This window comes from Nycticebus coucang, chromosome 15 (assembly GCF_027406575.1).
Source record: "Nycticebus coucang isolate mNycCou1 chromosome 15, mNycCou1.pri, whole genome shotgun sequence".
NCBI classification, from domain to species: Eukaryota; Metazoa; Chordata; class Mammalia; order Primates; family Lorisidae; genus Nycticebus; species Nycticebus coucang.
Genome location: NC_069794.1, coordinates 71,494,427 through 71,512,318, shown reverse-complemented (window position 1 = coordinate 71,512,318; position 17,892 = coordinate 71,494,427).

Below are 17,892 nucleotides of genomic sequence, written 5' to 3'. Positions count from 1 at the left end.
TAAAATATAAATTGCTATAATAGACCAAATTAATAAAATGGAAGGAGAAAACCACATGATCATCTCAAAAGATGCACAAAAGGAATTTGGAAAAATCCAATAAGTTTTCACAAAGAAAAAATACAACTAGGAATAGAAAGAAACTTCCTGAACCTGAGAAAGGACATGAACAAAAAACTCACAGATAATAGCACGTTCAATAGTAAAACAGTCTCATTTTTATGTTAATAATAGAAACAGGGCTAGCATCTCAACTCTTATAATTTCTCTTCAGAATTATACTGGAAGTTCTAATGAGGACAATTAGAAAGAAATAAATAAAAGGCAATCACACTGTAAAGAAAGAAGTAAGACTATTTTCAGAGAACATATTCTTGTGTCTAGAAAACCCAAAGGAATGCACACCCACAGACACACACAGGCAGAGCCTATACAAGTTAATGCATGAGTTTGATAAGCTTGCAGGGTATTAGGTTAATATATAAAATTAAGTCATATCCTACTTTAATACCAAACTTCATTTCCCATTAAATCAGATTATAATTATGGACAAGATTTATACCCCAGTTATATCGTATTATTTCATTTTTTTTCCTTTTTTTTATTAACTCATAGCTGTGTACCTTAATGCACATATGAGGTATAATGTGCTGGTTTTATATATAATTTGAAATACTTACATCAAACTGGTTAATATAGCCTTCACCGCACTTTCTTAATTATTGTCTTATGACATTTATACTCTACATTTAGTAGATTTGACATGTCAAAGTTTTGGTTAAAAATAAATAATATAATGTGTTCCACCTCCATCCAGGTTAGTACAAATGCTGCAAAATCTCCAGTTTTTTATGGCTGAATAATATTCCATGCTGTACATATACCACAGCTTACCAATCCATTCCTGGGTTGAAGGACATTTAGGTTGTTTCCACATTTTGGCAATTGTAAATTGGGCTTCAATAAACAGCCTAGTACAAGTGTCTTTATAATAAAAGGATTTTTTTTTCCCCTTTTGGATAGATAGCCAGTAATGGGATTGCAGGATCAAATGGGAGGTCTAGGTTGAGTTCTTTGAGGTTTCTCCATACTTCCTTCCAAAAAGGTTGTATTAGTTTGGAGTCCCACCAGCAGTGTAAAAGTGTTCCTTTCTCTGGCGGCGCCTGTGGCTCAGTCAGTAAGGCGCCAGCCCCATATACCCAGGGTGGTGGGTTCAAACCCAGCCCCGGCCAAACTACAACCAAAAAATAGCTGGGTGTTGTGGCGGGCGCCTGTAGTCCCAGCTACTCGGGAGGCTGAGGCAAGAGAATCGCTTAAGCCCAGGAGTTGGAGGTTGCTGTGAGCTGTGTGAGGCCACGGCACTCTACCGAGGGCCATAAAGTGAGACTCTATCTCTACAAAATAAAAAAAAAAAAGTGTTCCTTTCTCTCCACATCCACAACAGCATTTGCAGTTTTGAGATTTTGTGATATAGGCCTTTCTCCTCGGGGTTATGTGATATCTCAGGGTGGTTTTAAATTGCATTTCTCTAACAATTAGTGATGATGAGTATTTTTTCATATGTTTGTTAGCCATTCGTCTGTCGTCTTTAGAGAAGATTCTATTCATCTCTCTTCCCCATTGATGTATGGAATTGTTGGTTTTTTTCTTGTGGATTAATTGAAATTCTGTATAGATCCTGGTTATTAAGTGTTTGTCTGATTCAAAATATGCAATTATCCTTTCCCATTGAGTAGGTTGTCTATTTGCTTTGATTGTTGTCTCCTTGGCTGTACAGAAGCTTTCCAGTTTAATTCAATCCCATTTGTTTATTATTGTTGTTGTTGCTATTGCCATGGCAGTCTTCCTCATAAAGTCTTTCCCCAGGCCGATATCTTCCAGTGTTTTTCTATTCTTTCTTTGAGAATTTTTATTGTTTCATGTCTTAAATTTAAGTCTTTATCAATTTTGAATCAATTTTTGTGAGTGGATAAAGGTACAGGTCCAATTTCAGTCTTTTACATGTGGATATCCAATTCTCCCAGCACCATTTATTGAATAGGGAGTCTTTCCCCCAGTGGATGCTCTTGTTTGCTTTATTAAAGAGTAGGTGACTGTAAGTTTTTGGTTTCATTTCCTGGTTTTCTATTCAATTCCAAATGTCTGTCTCTGTTTTTGTGCCAGTACCATGCTGTCTTGACCACTACGGCTTATAATACAGCCTAAAATCTGGTATGGTGATACCCCTGGCTTTGTTTTTATTACTAAGAACTGCCTTAGCTATACAGGGTTTTTTTTTATGGTCCCATACAAAATGCAGAATAATTTTTTCCAAGACTTGAAAGTAGTATGTTGGTATTTTAATAGGAATGGAGTTGAATTGGTAAATTGCTCTGGGAAGCATAGACATTTTAACAATGTTGATTCTTCCCAGTCATGAGCATGCTATGTTCTTCCATTTGTTAATGTTCTCTGCTATATCCTTTCTTTGGGTTTCATATTTCATAATTTTCTTTATAGAGTTCCTTCACCTCTTTTGTTAGGTATATTCCTAAGTATTTCATTTTCTTTGGGGCTATGGTGAAGGGAGTTGAGTCCTTAATTAACCTCTCATCTTGGCTGTTGTTGGCATATACAAAGGCAACTGACTTGTGGACATTGATTTTATATCCTGTGACATTGCTATATTTTTTGATGACATCCAAGAGTCTTGCGGTTGAGTCTTTAGGGTTCTCTAAGTATAAGATCATATCATCAGCAAAAAGGGAGAGTTTGACCTCCTCTATCCCCATTCGATGCCCTTTATTTTCTTGTCTTATTTAATTATATTGGCTATAACTTCCAGGACTATGTTTAATAGTAGTGGTGACAGAGGACAACCTTGTCTGGCTCCATTTCTAAGAGGAAAAGCTTTCAGTTTTACTCTGGTCAATAAAATATTAGCTGTGGGTTTGTCATAGATAGGTTCGATCAGTTTAAGAATATACCACTTATGCCTTTACTCCTCAGTGTTCTAATTAGAAAAGGATGCTGGATTTTAGCAAATGCTTTTTTCTCCATCTATTGAGAGGATCATATAGTCTTTGGTTTTGCTTCTGTTGATATGGTGAATAACGTTTATAGACTTGCGTATATTGAACCAGCCTTGCATCCCTGGGATAAAACCTACTTGATCATGATATATGACTTTTTGATCATAAGCTGTAATCTATTGGCTAAGATTTTGTTGAGAATTTTTGCATCTATATTCATTAGTGAAATTTGTCTGAAATTCTTCTTTTTAGTTGGTCTTTTCCTGGTTTTGGTATCAGGGTGATGTTTGCTTCATAAAACATGTTGGGGAAGATTCCTTCCTCCACGATTTTTTGAAATAATTTCTGCAGTATAGGAATAAGCTCTTCTTTGAGGGTTTGATAAAATTCTGGTGTGAAGCCATCCTGACCAGGGTATTTTTTGTTGTTGTAAGATTTTTTATTGTTTCTTTGATCTCAGTGCTTGAAATTGGTCTGTTCAGGAGATCTATTTCATCTGGGGTAAGTCTAGGGAGAGGGTGTGATTCCAAATATTGATCCATTTCCTTCACATTGTCAAATTTCTCAGCATAAAGTTTCTGGTAGTATTCAGAGATAATCTCTTGTATCTCTGTGGCATCAGTTGTTATTTCCCCTTTGTCATTTCTGATTGATGTTACTAGAGATTTTACTTATTTATTTCTAGTTAGTCTAGCCAAATGTTTATCCATGTTATTTATTTTTTCAAAATACCAACTCTTTTTTTCATTAATTTTCTGAATGATTCTATTGTTTTCAATTTCATTAATCTCTGATTTAATTTTGGATATTTCTTTTCTTCTGCTGGGTTTGGGCTCTACATTGTTCTTCTTTTTCCAATTCCATCAGATGGCTTGTGAGTTTATTGATGTGCCCTCTTTCTGTTTTTCAAATGTAGGCTTCTAAGGAAATAAATTTTCCTCTCAGGACTGCTTTTGCTATATCCCATAGGTTTTGGTAGCTTGTGTCTTCATTGTTGTTATACCCAAGGAAGTTAATGATTTCCTTTTTTATTTCTTCCCATGCCCAACTATCATTCAGCATAAGGTGTAAGGTTGCCTTTGTGTGAGGTTGAGTATTTTTGTTGGAGTTCAGTTCCGCTTTTAGTGCCTTGTGGTCTTAGAAGATGAAAGGTAGAATTTCAATTCTTTTGATTCTGTTGAGGTTTGTTTTGTGTCCTAGAATATGATCAAGTTTGGAGAATGTTCCATGGGAGGATGAGAAGAATGTATAATCTTTTTTTTTATCTGTTTTCATTTTATTTATTGATTGCCATCCAAAAATCAATGGTTTACATTCTTATCAAAAAAATAAATGGTTTACATTCTTATCATTATAGTATAGAGCTCAGAGCAGGAAATACTTAGTCAATCTGAAGTTCAAGAGAGTCTTATTGGAGGAGGTGCCCCTGGGTTTGCATCATGAGGAGATTGAGTCAAGCCTTTGAAAGAGTGAATAAATTAAATATAGGGAGCCAGTGAGAGAGTGTTCAGGGCCAGATTCCCCTACTGTGCTTCTTTCTTTCTTTTATTGTTGGGGATTCATTGAGGGTACAATAAGCTAGGTTACACTGATTGCATTTGTTAGGTAAAGTCCCTCTTGCAATCATGTCTTGCCTCCAGAAAGTGTGGCATACACCAAGGCCCCACCCCTCTCCCTCCTTCCGTCTCTCTGCTTTTCCTCCCCCCCATGACCTTAATTGTCATAATTGTTCTCATATCAAAATCGAGTACATAGGATTCATGCTTCTCCATTCTTGTGATGCTTTACTAAGAATAATGTCTTCCACTTCCATCCAGGTTAATACGAAGGATGTAAAGTCTCCATTTTTTTTTTAATAGCTAAATAGTATTCCATGGTATACATATACTACAGTGTGTTAATCCATTCCTGGGTTGGTGGGCATTTAGGTTGTTTCAACATTTTGGTGATTGTAAATTGAGCTGCAATAAACAATCTAGTACAAGTGTCTTTATGATAAAAGGATATTTTTCCTTCTGGGTAGATGCCCAGTAATGGGATTGAAGGATCAAATGGGAGGTCTAGCTTGAGTGCTTTGAAGTTTTTCCATACTTCCTTCCAGAAAGGTTGTACTAGTTTTGAGTCCCACCAGCAGTGTAAAAGTGTTTCCTTCTTTCCACATCCACACCAGCATCTGCAGTTTTGAGCTTTTGTGATATGGGCCATTCTCACTGGGGTTAGATGGTCTCTCAGGGTGGTTTTGATTTGCATTTCTCTAATATATAGGGATGATGAACATTTTTTCATTTGTTTGTTAGCCATTCGTCTGTCTTCTTTAAAGAAGGTTCTACTCATGTCTCTTGCCCATTGATATATGGGATTGTTGGCTTTTTTCATGTGGATTAATTTGAGTTCTCTATAGATCCTAGTTATCAAGCTTTTGTCTGATTGAAAATATGCAAATATCCTTTCCCATTGTGTAGGTTGTCAATTTGCTTTGGTTGTTGTCTCCTTGGCTGTACAGAAGCTTTTCAGTTTAATGAAGTCCCATTTGTTTATTTTTGTTGTTGTTGCAATTGCCATGGCAGTCTTCTTCATTCTTTATCTTGGAGATGGAGTGTTCTATATACGTCTATCAAGCACAGTTGTTCTAGGGTCTCATTTAAATCTCTAACATGTTTGTTTAACTTCTGTTTAGAGCTCTGAGAGAAGGGTGTTGAAGTCCCCTGTTATTATGGTATTATAGGATATCATGTTGCTCAAACTAAGCAAGGTCTGTTTCAAGAATCTGTGTGTGTTTAAATTGGGTGCATAAATATTTAGAATTGAAATGTCTTCTGGTTATATTTTTCCCTTGACCAATATGAAGTCACCATTATTGTCTTTTTTGACTTTAGTTGCTTTAAATCCACATGTATCTGAAAATTAGATTGCCACCCCTCTTTTCTTCTGAATTCCGTTTTCCTGAAAATTTGACTTCCAACCTTTAACCCTGAGTTTTAATTTGTCTTTTGACATGAGGTGTTTCCTGCAGACAGCAAATAGATGGCTTGTATTTTTTAATCCAATCAGCCAATCTATGCCTCTTCATTGGGGAATTCAAACCATTGACATTTATTGAGATAGTTGATAAGTGTGGTAGCATTCTACTCATCTTACTTTGTGAAAGTTCATTGCTTAGTTTTGTCTTTTGCAACATTGTACAAACTAGGTTCTGTCCTTTAATTTCTGCGTGCTTACTTTTCTGAAGGTCCATTATTCTTAGTGAAGCATCACAGGAATGGAGAAGTATGAATCCTATATATTCAATTTTGATATGAAGGCAATTAATGACAATTAATGACATGGTGGGACATGGGGGAAGGAGAGACCAGACAGAGAAGGAGGGAAGGGGTGAGCAAAAGAAAAGGAAGAAAAAAAAAAGAAAAGAAAAGAAAATAGTGACTAATTCTCACATAAATTGGATTTAATTTTGACCAAAGTACATTACTTAACATTAATTTTTAATTCAACTTGTTAATATATTGTTTAGGATATTGCATCCTCATTTATAAGTGACATATGTTTGTACTTTTCCCTTTATAATAATATATTTTCTCCAATTTTAATTTCAGGTGTACCCAGATCAAATAGCATGATTTTGAAGTATTTCTTCTTTTTCTATTGTCTATAAGATTTGGCATGATCTGTTTTTTGAAATTATCTTTTACTTTTATTTATAAATATTTGTTACCTATTTTTTGAGGCTTAAAAAAAAATAAGAAGTTAACTGATGACTCTATACTGAATCTCAGAGTCAAAGCATTCTATAATGGACAAACTCTTATTTGACAATGTGAATGTTACTTTCTTTGCATTATTATTAGTATTATTGCTTAATATTTTGATGTAGAAATTGTCTGATTCCTTTTCTGAATGTATTTATGTTCATTCATTTTTTACGAGGTTTTTGTTTCTAATCCTTACTTTAAATATTGTTATTGTCATTAAAATTTAAGCCTTTTTAATTTTGTGAAGGCAAAAACATGAAAACCTAATAAACGCATGTATATTTAAAATAAATAAAATAAATAAATAATGTAAGCCAAAACCAGCATGTCATTCAAATGCATAAAAATTATAGTAGCTTTTGTATAATCTCTTAATGTCTGAGTGACCTAGGGCTTCTTCCTAGACTTTCTTCTCTTTTCTATCTATAATCCAAGCCACAATGATCTCATCCAGTATAAGGGCTTATTACTCTATCTCTATGTCAATAACTCCCAAATTTATATCATCAGTTCTAATCTCTCTCCTAAGAATCATACTTGTATATAAAAATACATATTTTATCTTCAATTGTATATTTCTAGTATTTTTTAATTTAACATGTCTCCCAAATTTATATCATCAGCTCTAATCTCTCTCCTAAGAATCATAGTTGTATGTAAAAGTACATACTTTATCTCCAATTGTGTAACAATTAAAGTAGTAATTTCAAATTTAACATGTCTAGAGTTATTTAACTCCTCTCACTCAAAATCTAACCCATTCCTTTCTATCCCCATTTACATGAAGATCACACATTACTTTAAACTGAAAACTGAGAAGTACTCCCAGATCTTAGTTTCTAATTTCCCCTCTAAAGGAAACCACACAGCAGCTACTTTTCCCCTTAAAGACCTATAGCAAGTGCTCAGACATACAGTATTAGAAGGAGAAAAGAATTATTTGTAGAGAAAAATGTTAATACTTGAAGAAATACTTGCTATAACTTTTCCAAATGTGTTTAAAAACATATCTAAAATCTCAACAAGCTCCTAATGTGGATAAAAACAAATACAATCATTTCATAACAAAACCACTTGAAGAAGATTTTAAGAGATTTTTGCCTGAAATACTTTAAACACACAATATACAGAGAACAATAAAAAATAACTACTAACTTCTCATCAGAAACATTGCAAACAAGATGACAATAGTATATATTCAAAATGTTGTAAAGCAAGTAGTCCTAGAATCCTATATTCAGTGAAAATATTTTCAAAAATGTAAATGATGCAGATATTTTTAGACAAACAAATATGAGATAATTTAGGTTCACAAAATCAGTATCGTGTAATAAGATAGAAGACTCATATCTAAAGAAATGCCAGAAATAGTAAATATGTGTATAAAAAAAGGATTTTTTCTCACTTCAAATGTATGACAATAATAAAAGCCAAAAACAGGGGGAAAAGAAGTGAATTGAAAGGTGCTCATAAATAAAGTGGCTAATATTATTTGGAGATAGACTATGATAAGTTAAAGATGCACAATAACAAAGCAATCACCAAAATGACTAAAGAAATGTATATAGATAATAAGCCAATGAATGTGATAAGAAAAAGAATACTGCAAATAATCCAAAAGAGTAGAAGAAGAAAAAATGAACAAAACACACGTGGAATCAATAGTAAACAAAGAGTAGGATGATATCTTTAAGCTAAATGTATTATGAAATTAAAGTAAATAGAGTAAATGATTAAATGAAAAGACATAGAATGTGAGTCTAGTTTAAATAAATAAATACAACCTCACTATATTCTGTCTACAATAAACACACATTAAATATAAATACATAGGCAGGTTAAGGAACAGACTGAAATATATTAATATAATAAAACCAGGAGTGGATATATTAACTTAAAACAGTGGATATTTCAACACTAGAAGTATTATGTCAGACACAGTGGTATATTTTCATAATGTTAAAAGCGTCAGTTCATCAATAAAAACACAACAAAATACCACACAAACACCTACTCTTCCTATTATTATTCATTCTCTTACTTCATTGTTCTTCATATCAATGGCTCACCATTGAAGCTGTATCAACTTGGTTTATTGATTTTCTCCCTCTATTAGAGAAGCTTGGATTACTTTGCTTAGTATCATGTTTTTACCACCTAAACAGTGCCTGAAATAGAGAGTACCACATAAATATTTCCTGATTGAATAAATATCCCATTTCACTTGAAATAAAAGATCATTAAAATTATTAGAATCAAGCCACAGTTTTATAATAGATTTTTCTAACACCAAAACAATATTTAGAAAGTCTATAAATATGGATTATTAGGCACAGGGCTATTATTTTTGCTCACCTTTGAATCAAGTTGCTTTCATTAGTTTAAATAGTGCAGATGTTTACTAGTAACATACAAAAGATTAAAGAAAAGAACTAAACACTTTGCCATAGACTTTCAGAAGTTGGTATTGATTGGTAAAAAACAAAGTAATAGAACTCAGCTACTGGATTTGACTCCTATGTGATCTAGAGATGCCTAACCAAACACTCTGTGATTATTTGTGCTGTCCAATATGATAGCTATTAGCCATAGGTGGTTGTTAAGCCCATGAAAGGTGACTGGTAAAACTGAGAAACTGAATTTTAATTTCATTTAATTTTAATTTAACTTTAATTTAAACATAAATTTAAGTAGCTACATGTGGCTAGGAGCTGCTGTTTTGTCATGATCAGTCCAGATATCTGGACTGATTTTTGCCTCATTTTCTTCTTATTGCCTCATTTTCCTCTCTTGCTTTGCTATATAGGTAAGAACTCCTGATTTCTTTTACTTAAGCTTAGTATTTCCTTTTTTGTAGCATATCATGACATAAATAATTTAATATATTTATTTCCTACCATAAAATAGGGCCTATATCCCTCTCTTTCATAGCTTTTCCCTATAGCATGAGCCTATGCAATGTGCCTGGTCCATAGAATTTGTCTAAAAACATTCGTTGAATGAATGAATCAATGAACGTGTAGTTCACTATCATTGCTATAAAGGGAATGATGCCCCCCTTTAATCATGCATGTTTATCTTAGTGATATAGGCAAGTGAGTAGAAACTAAACATGGCACTAATTTTTCTCACAGGTGCAATAAAAATGATGGGTTCAGCCCAGTGCAGTGGCTCACACCTATAATTCTAACATTCTGGGAGACAGAGGTGGGTGGATTGCTTGATCTCAAGAGGTTGTAGACCAGCATGAAGAGTGACAACCCTATAACTACTAAAAAATAAAGAAACTAGCTGGGCCTTGTGGTGGTTGCCTGTAGTTCCAGCTACTAGGGAGGCTGAGGCAGGAGGAATGCTTGAGCCCAAGAATTTGAGGTTTCTGTGAACTATGATGCACTCTACTCAGGACAACAGAGTAGGACTCAGTCTCAAAAAAGAAAAAAAAAGATACATTGAGATAAGTTTCCAACTGTTGAAAATCTTTTGGAGGATCTAAAAAGAGAGGTCCTACAAACACAATCCTCTTCTTTGCCTAAGTTAAGTTCTTAATTCATTTAAAAATAAGGAGAATCATATGGAAGCTAAGTTAGAATATGTTGTTCAGTATGACAGCCAAGTGCGTATGCTAACTAAATTCCAGAATTAGACCGAGTTACCCATTCATTCACTGGCAGTTTTGCTCTCAGCTAGTTCTTTCATGCAGCTAGGAAGCTACCTAAGTAAGACCTAGGGGAGAACATACAGTAGAAGAGGCTCTAGGGTTCCCTCTCATGAAAAACAAGAAGCTGAGAGGAGTGCCCATTTATCTGTCCAATTAAAGTAGCCAGTATGAATATAATTGCACTAAACAAGTGTTTTCTTAATCATGTACATCACAACACAATTGTTAAAATAAGTTGCAAAAGAGATTCCCAAATAACTAGATCTCAGTTAATGAGCCATCCTTCCAGAGGCTTAAAATTTCTTCATTAATATCCCATGAATACATAATATAAGATGCTTTGGTCTTCTCATGACAATCCTTCTGGATAATATATTTTATATTTGAGGTGCCTTTGAAAACATGATTTTTTTTTTTTGAGACAGAATCTCACTGTCTCCCTGAGTAGAGTGTGAGGCGTCATAGCTCACAGCAACCTCAAATTCTTGGGCCCAAGTGATCCTCCTATCTCAGCTTCCCAAGTAGCTGGGACCATAGGCACTCACCCTGATGCCCACTCAGTTTTTCTGTTTTCAGTAGAGACAGGGTCTGGTTCTTGCTCAGGCTGGTTTTGAACTCCTGAGCTCAGGCAATCCACCTGCCTTGGCCTCCCAGAGCTCTGAGATTACAGGGGTGAGACACTGAGCCCAGCAGAAAACATGACAAATATTAGAACTAAGTAAAAGTCAGGGGGCGGGGGCATTATGGCTACTGCCTTGAAGTAAAAGTTTAATAAGATGAATGAGTTGAAATTGGTATTTGGTAATGGGAAATCAGAGGTTAGTCTGGGAAGGGAAAAATGAAAGAAAAGGTCTACTGAAGAGGAAGTCGCCACAGAATTCCTCAGTTAGCTAGAAAATAGAAGAACCTCCAAAGCCCCATGCACCCTCGTACACCCTCAAGGGAGGAACTCCTTGCCTCCTGTGAGCTCTCATCATGAAGACAGGGGGCGCTAGAGGACTCTTCTTAACTGCTTCCCGTTGGAGTAAACTAGTCCAGAGAAGATAGGTATAAAAAGCCAGAATGGGAATTTGTTCACACTGTTGGGACATTGGTCTTCTCTTGCCTTTGGACTTAGGTGGACTTGGACGGAAACTTACCTAATTGCTCTCCTGCTTCTCAGGCCTTTGGACTCAGAATGGAGGGACATCCCAGGCTCTTCTAGGTCTTGGTGCTGGGTTGCTTGCTGACTGCAGAACTTGGAACTTCTCAGCCTTCTTAATCAATCCACAGGCACGAGAACTTAAAGAGCAAGAAGAAGTGAAAAGAAAATTAGGGCAAGGAAACAGATAAAAGAAATCATTCATGAGGAAGAATCAGCAGAAAAATCCAGGCAACATGAAGAACCAGTCCAGAACCACCCCGCCAAGGGACCATGAGGTAGCTACTGCAGAGGATTCCACCTATAAAGAAATGCTAGGAATGACAGAAAGGGAATTTAGAATACACATGTTGAAAACAATGAAAGAAATGATGGAAACAATGAAGGGAAGTGCTAATAAAGTGGAAAATAACCAAAAGGAAATTCAAAAACAGAATCAAATCAGAGATGAACGATATGAAGAATATAAAAAGGATATAGCAGAGCTGAAGGAACTGAAACAGTCAATTGGAACTTAAAGACGCAATGGAAAGTATCAGCAACAGGTTAGACCATGCAGAAGAAAGAATTTCAGAGGTAGAAGACAAAGTTTTTGAGATAACTCAGATAGTAAAAGAGGCAGAAAAGAAGAGAGAGAAAGCAGAACGTTCACTGTCAGAATTATGGGACTTTATGAAGCATTCCAACATACAAGTTATAGGAATTCCAGAAGGGGAAGAAGAATGCCCCAGAGGAATGGAAGCCATACTAGAGAATATTATAAAAGAAAATTTCCCAAATATCACCAAAGATTCTGACACACTGCTTTCAGAGGGCTATTGGACCCCAGGTCGCCTCAACTCTAACTGAGCTTCTCCAAGACACATTGTGATGAACCTGTCCAAAGTCAAGACAAAAGAAAAGATTCTGCAAGCTGCCAGGAGTAAGCGCCAGTTGACTTACAGGGGCAAATCCATCAGAGTGACCGCAGACTTCTCTAATGAAACTTTCCAAGCAAGAAGACAATGGTCATCTACCTTTAATCTACTTAAACAGAACAATTTCCAGCCCAGAATTCTGTACCCTGCTAAGCTAAGCTTCAAAATTGATGGAGAAATCAAATCATTTATGGATATACAAACATTGAGGAAATTCGCCACAACAAGACCAGCTCTACAGGAAATACTTCAACCTGTTCTGCACACTGACCACCACAATGGATCAGCAGCAAAGTAATAACTCAGAAATTAAATGACAGAACCTAACCTCCACACTGATGCAAAAGATAAAACTAAGCAATGGACTCTCACCAAATAAGATGAATAGAATACTACCACACTTATCAATTATCTCAATAAATGTTAATGACTTGAATTCCCCACTGAAGAGACATAGATTGGTTGACTGGATTAAAAAACACAAGCCATCCATTTGCTGTCTGCAAGAAACACACCTGGCTTCAAAAGACAAATCAAAGCTCTAAGTCAAGGGTTGGAAGACAATTTTTCAGGCAAATGGAATTCAGAAGAAAAGAGGAGTTGCAATCTTATTTTCAGATACATGTGGATTTAAAGCAACTAAAGTCAAAAAAGACAAAGATGGTCACTTTATATTGGTCAAGGGAAAAATACAACAAGAAGACATTTAAATTCTAAATATCTATGCACCCAATTTAAATGCTCCCAGATTCTTGAAACAGAATTTACTCAGTCTGAGCAATATGATATCTGATAATACCATAATAACAGGGGACCTTAACACTCCTCTTACAGAGCTGGACAGATCCTCTAAACAGAAATTAAACAAGGATATAAGAGATTTAAATGAGACCCTAGAACAACTGTGCTTGATAGACGCATATAGAACACTCCACCCCAAAGATAAAGAATATACATTCTTCTCATCACCCCATGGAACATTCTCCAAAATTGATCATATCCTGGGACACAAAACAAATATCAACAGAATCAAAAGAATTGAAATTTTACCTTGTATCTTCTCAGACCATAAGGCACTAAAGGTGGAACTCAACTCTAACAAAAATGCTCGACCCCACCGAAAGGCATGGAAATTAAACAATCTTCTGTTGAATAACAGATGGGTGCAGGAAGAAATAAAACAAGAAATCATTAACTTCCTTGAGCATAACAACAATGAAGACACAAGCTACCAAAACCTGTGGGATACTGCAAAAGCAGTTTTGAGAGGAAAATTCATCACTTTAGATGCCTACATTCAAAAAACAGAAAGAGAGCACATCAACAATCTCACAAGAGATCTTATGGAATTGGAAAAAGAAGAACAATCTAAGCCTAAACTCAGTAGAAGAAAAGAAATCTCCAAAATCAAATCAGAGATCAATGAAATTGAAAACAAAAGAATCATTCATTTTGTTAATGATTCATTAACAAAAGAATCATTAATCAGAAAATTAATGAAACAAGGAGTTGGTTTTTTGAAAAAATAAATAAAATAGATAAACCACTGGCCAGACTAACGAGGAATAGAAAAGTAAAATCTCTAGTAACCTCAATCAGAAATGATAAAGGGGAAATAACAACTGATCCCACAGAGATACAAGAGATCATCTCTGAATACTACCAGAAACTCTATGCCTAGAAATTTGACAATGTGAAAGAAATGGATCAATATTTGGAATCACACCCTCTCCCTAGACTCAGCCAGGAAGAAATAGAGCTCCTGAACACACCAATTTCAAGCACTGAGATCAAAGAAACAATAAAAAATCTTCCAACCAAAAAATGCCCTGGTCCAGATGGCTTCACTCCAGAATTCTATCAAACCTTCAAGGAAGAGCTTATTCCTGTACTGCAGAAATTATTCCAAAAAATTGAGGAAGAAGGAATCTTCCCCAACACATTCTATGAAGCAAACATCACCCTGATACCAAAACCAGGAAAAGACCCAAACAAAAAGGAGAATTTCAGACCAATTTCACTCATGAATATAGATGGAAAAATTCTCAACAAAATCCTAGCCAATAGATTACAGCTTATCATCAAAAAAGTCATTCATCATGATCAAGTAGGCTTCATCCCAGGGATGCAAGGCTGGTTTAACATACGCAAGTCTATAAACGTTATCCACCACATTAACAGAGGCAAAAATAAAGATCACATGATCCTCTCAATAGATGCAGAAAAAGCATTTGATAAAATCCGGCATCCTTTTCTAATTAGAACACTGAAGACTATAGTCATAGATACTTCATAGATAGCTTCAATCAGTTTTAGAAATGTGCCACCTATGCCTATAGTCTTCAGTGTTCTAATTAGAAAAGGATGCCGGATTTTATCAAATGCTTTTTCTGCATCTATTGAGAGGATCATGTGATCTTTATTTTTGCCTCTGTTAATGTGGTGGATAACGTTTATAGACTTGCGTATGTTAAACCAGCCTTGCATCCCTGGGATGAAGCCTACTTGATCATGATGAATGACTTTTTTGATGATAAGCTGTAATCTATTGGCTAGGATTTTGTTGAGAATTTTTCCATCTATATTCATGAGTGACATTGGTCTGAAATTCTCCTTTTTGTTTGGGTCTTTTCCTGGTTTTGGTATCAGGGTGATGTTTGCTTCATAGAATGTGTTGGGGAAGATTCCTTCTTCCTCAATTTTTTGGAATAATTTCTGCAGTACAGGAATAAGCTCTTCCTTGAAGGTTTGATAGAATTCTGGAGTGAAGCCATCTGGACCAGGGCATTTTTTGGTTGGAAGATTTTTTATTGTTTCTTTGATCTCAGTGCTTGAAATTGGTGTGTTCAGGAGCTCTATTTCTTCCTGGCTGAGTCTAGGGAGAGGGTGTGATTCCAAATATTGATCCATTTCTTTCGCATTGTCAAATTTCTAGGCATAGAGTTTCTGGTAGTATTCAGAGATGATCTCTTGTATCTCTGTGGGATCAGTTGTTATTTCCCCTTTATCATTTCTGATTGAGGTTACTAGAGATTTTACTTTTCTATTCCTCGTTAGTCTGGCCAGTGGTTTATCTATTTTATTTATTTTTTCAAAAAACCAACTCCTTGTTTCATTAATTTTCTGATTAATGATTCTTTTGTTAATGAATCATTAACAAAATTAATGATTCTTTTGTTTTCAATTTCATTGATCTCTGATTTGATTTTGGAGATTTCTTTTCTTCTACTGAGTTTAGGCTTAGATTGTTCTTCTTTTTCCAATTCCATAAGATCTCTTGTGAGATTGTTGATGTGCTCTCTTTCTGTTTTTTGAATGTAGGCATCTAAAGTGATGAATTTTCCTCTCAAAACTGCTTTTGCAGTATCCCACAGGTTTTGGTAGCTTGTGTCTTCATTGTTGTTATGCTCAAGGAAGTTAATGATTTCTTGTTTTATTTCTTCCTGCACCCATCTGTTATTCAACAGAAGATTGTTTAATTTCCATGCCTTTCGGTGGGGTCGAGCATTTTTGTTAGAGTTGAGTTCCACCTTTAGTGCCTTATGGTCTGAGAAGATACAAGGTAAAATTTCAATTCTTTTGATTCTGTTGATATTTGTTTTGTGTCCCAGGATATGATCAATTTTGGAGAATGTTCCATGGGGTGATGAGAAGAATGTATATTCTTTATCTTTGGGGTGGAGTGTTCTATATGCGTCTATCAAGCACAGTTGTTCTAGGGTCTCATTTAAATCTCTTATATCCTTGTTTAATTTCTGTTTAGAGGATCTGTCCAGCTCTGTAAGAGGAGTGTTAAGGTCCCCTGTTATTATGGTATTATCAGATATCATATTGCTCAGACTGAGTAAATTCTGTTTCAAGAATCTGGGAGCATTTAAATTGGGTGCATAGATATTTAGAATTTAAATGTCTTCTTGTTGTATTTTTCCCTTGACCAATATAAAGTGACCATCTTTGTCTTTTTTGACTTTAGTTGCTTTAAATCCACATGTATCTGAAAATAAGATTGCAACTCCTCTTTTCTTCTGAATTCCATTTGCCTGAAAAATTGTCTTCCAACCCTTGACTTAGAGCTTTGATTTGTCTTTTGAAGCCAGGTGTGTTTCTTGCAGACAGCAAATGGATGGCTTGTGTTTTTTAATCCAGTCAACCAATCTATGTCTCTTCAGTGGGGAATTCAAGTCATTAACATTTATTGAGATAATTGATAAGTGTGGTAGTATTCTATTCATCTTATTTGGTGAGAGTCCATTGCTTAGTTTTATCTTTTGCATCAGTGTGGAGGTTAGGTTCTGTCATTTAATTTCTGAGTTATTACTTTGCTGCTGATCCATTGTGGTGGTCAGTGTGCAGAACAGGTTGAAGTATTTCCTGTAGAGCTGGTCTTGTTGTGGCGAATTTCCTCAATGTTTGTATATCCATAAATGATTTGATTTCTCCATCAATTTTGAAGCTTAGCTTAGCAGGGTACAGAATTCTGGGCTGGAAATTGTTCTGTTTAAGTAGATTAAAGGTAGATGACCATTGTCTTCTTGCTTGGAAAGTTTCATTAGAGAAGTCTGCGGTCACTCTGATGGATTTGCCCCTGTAAGTCAACTGGCGCTTACTCCTGGCAGCTTGCAGAATCTTTTCTTTTGTCTTGACTTTGGACAGGTTCATCACAATGTGTCTTGGAGAAGCTCAGTTAGAGTTGAGGCGACCTGGGGTCCAATAGCCCTCTGAAAGCAGTGTGTCAGAATCTTTGGTGATATTTGGGAAATTTTCTTTTACAATATTCTCTAGTATGGCTTCCATTCCTCTGGGGCATTCTTCTTCCCCTTCTGGAATTCCTATAACTCGTATGTTGGAACGCTTCATAAAGTCCCATAATTCTGACAGTGAACGTTCTGCTTTCTCTCTCTTCTTTTCTGCCTCTTTTACTATCTGAGTTATCTCAAAAACTTTGTCTTCTACCTCTGAAATTCTTTCTTCTGCATGGTCTAACCTGTTGCTGATACTTTCCATTGCATCTTTAAGTTCCCTGATTGACTGTTTCATTTCCTTCAGCTCTGCTATATCCTTTTTATATTCTTCATATCGTTCATCTCTGATTTGATTCTGTTTTTGAATTTCCTTTTGGTTATTTTCCACTTTATTAGCATTTCCCTTCATTGTTTCCTTCATTTCTTTCATTGTTTTCAACATGTGTATTCTAAATTCCCTTTCTGTCATTCCTAACATTTCTGTATAGGTGGAATCCTCTGCAGTAGCTACCTCATGGTCCCTTGGTGGGGTGGTTCTGGACTGGTTCTTCATGTTGCCTGGAGTTTTCTGCTGATTCTTCCTCATGCGTGATTTCTTTTATCTGTTTCCTTGCCCTAATTTTCCTTTCACTTCCTCTTGCTCTTTAAGTTCTCGTTCCTGTGGACGGTTTTCT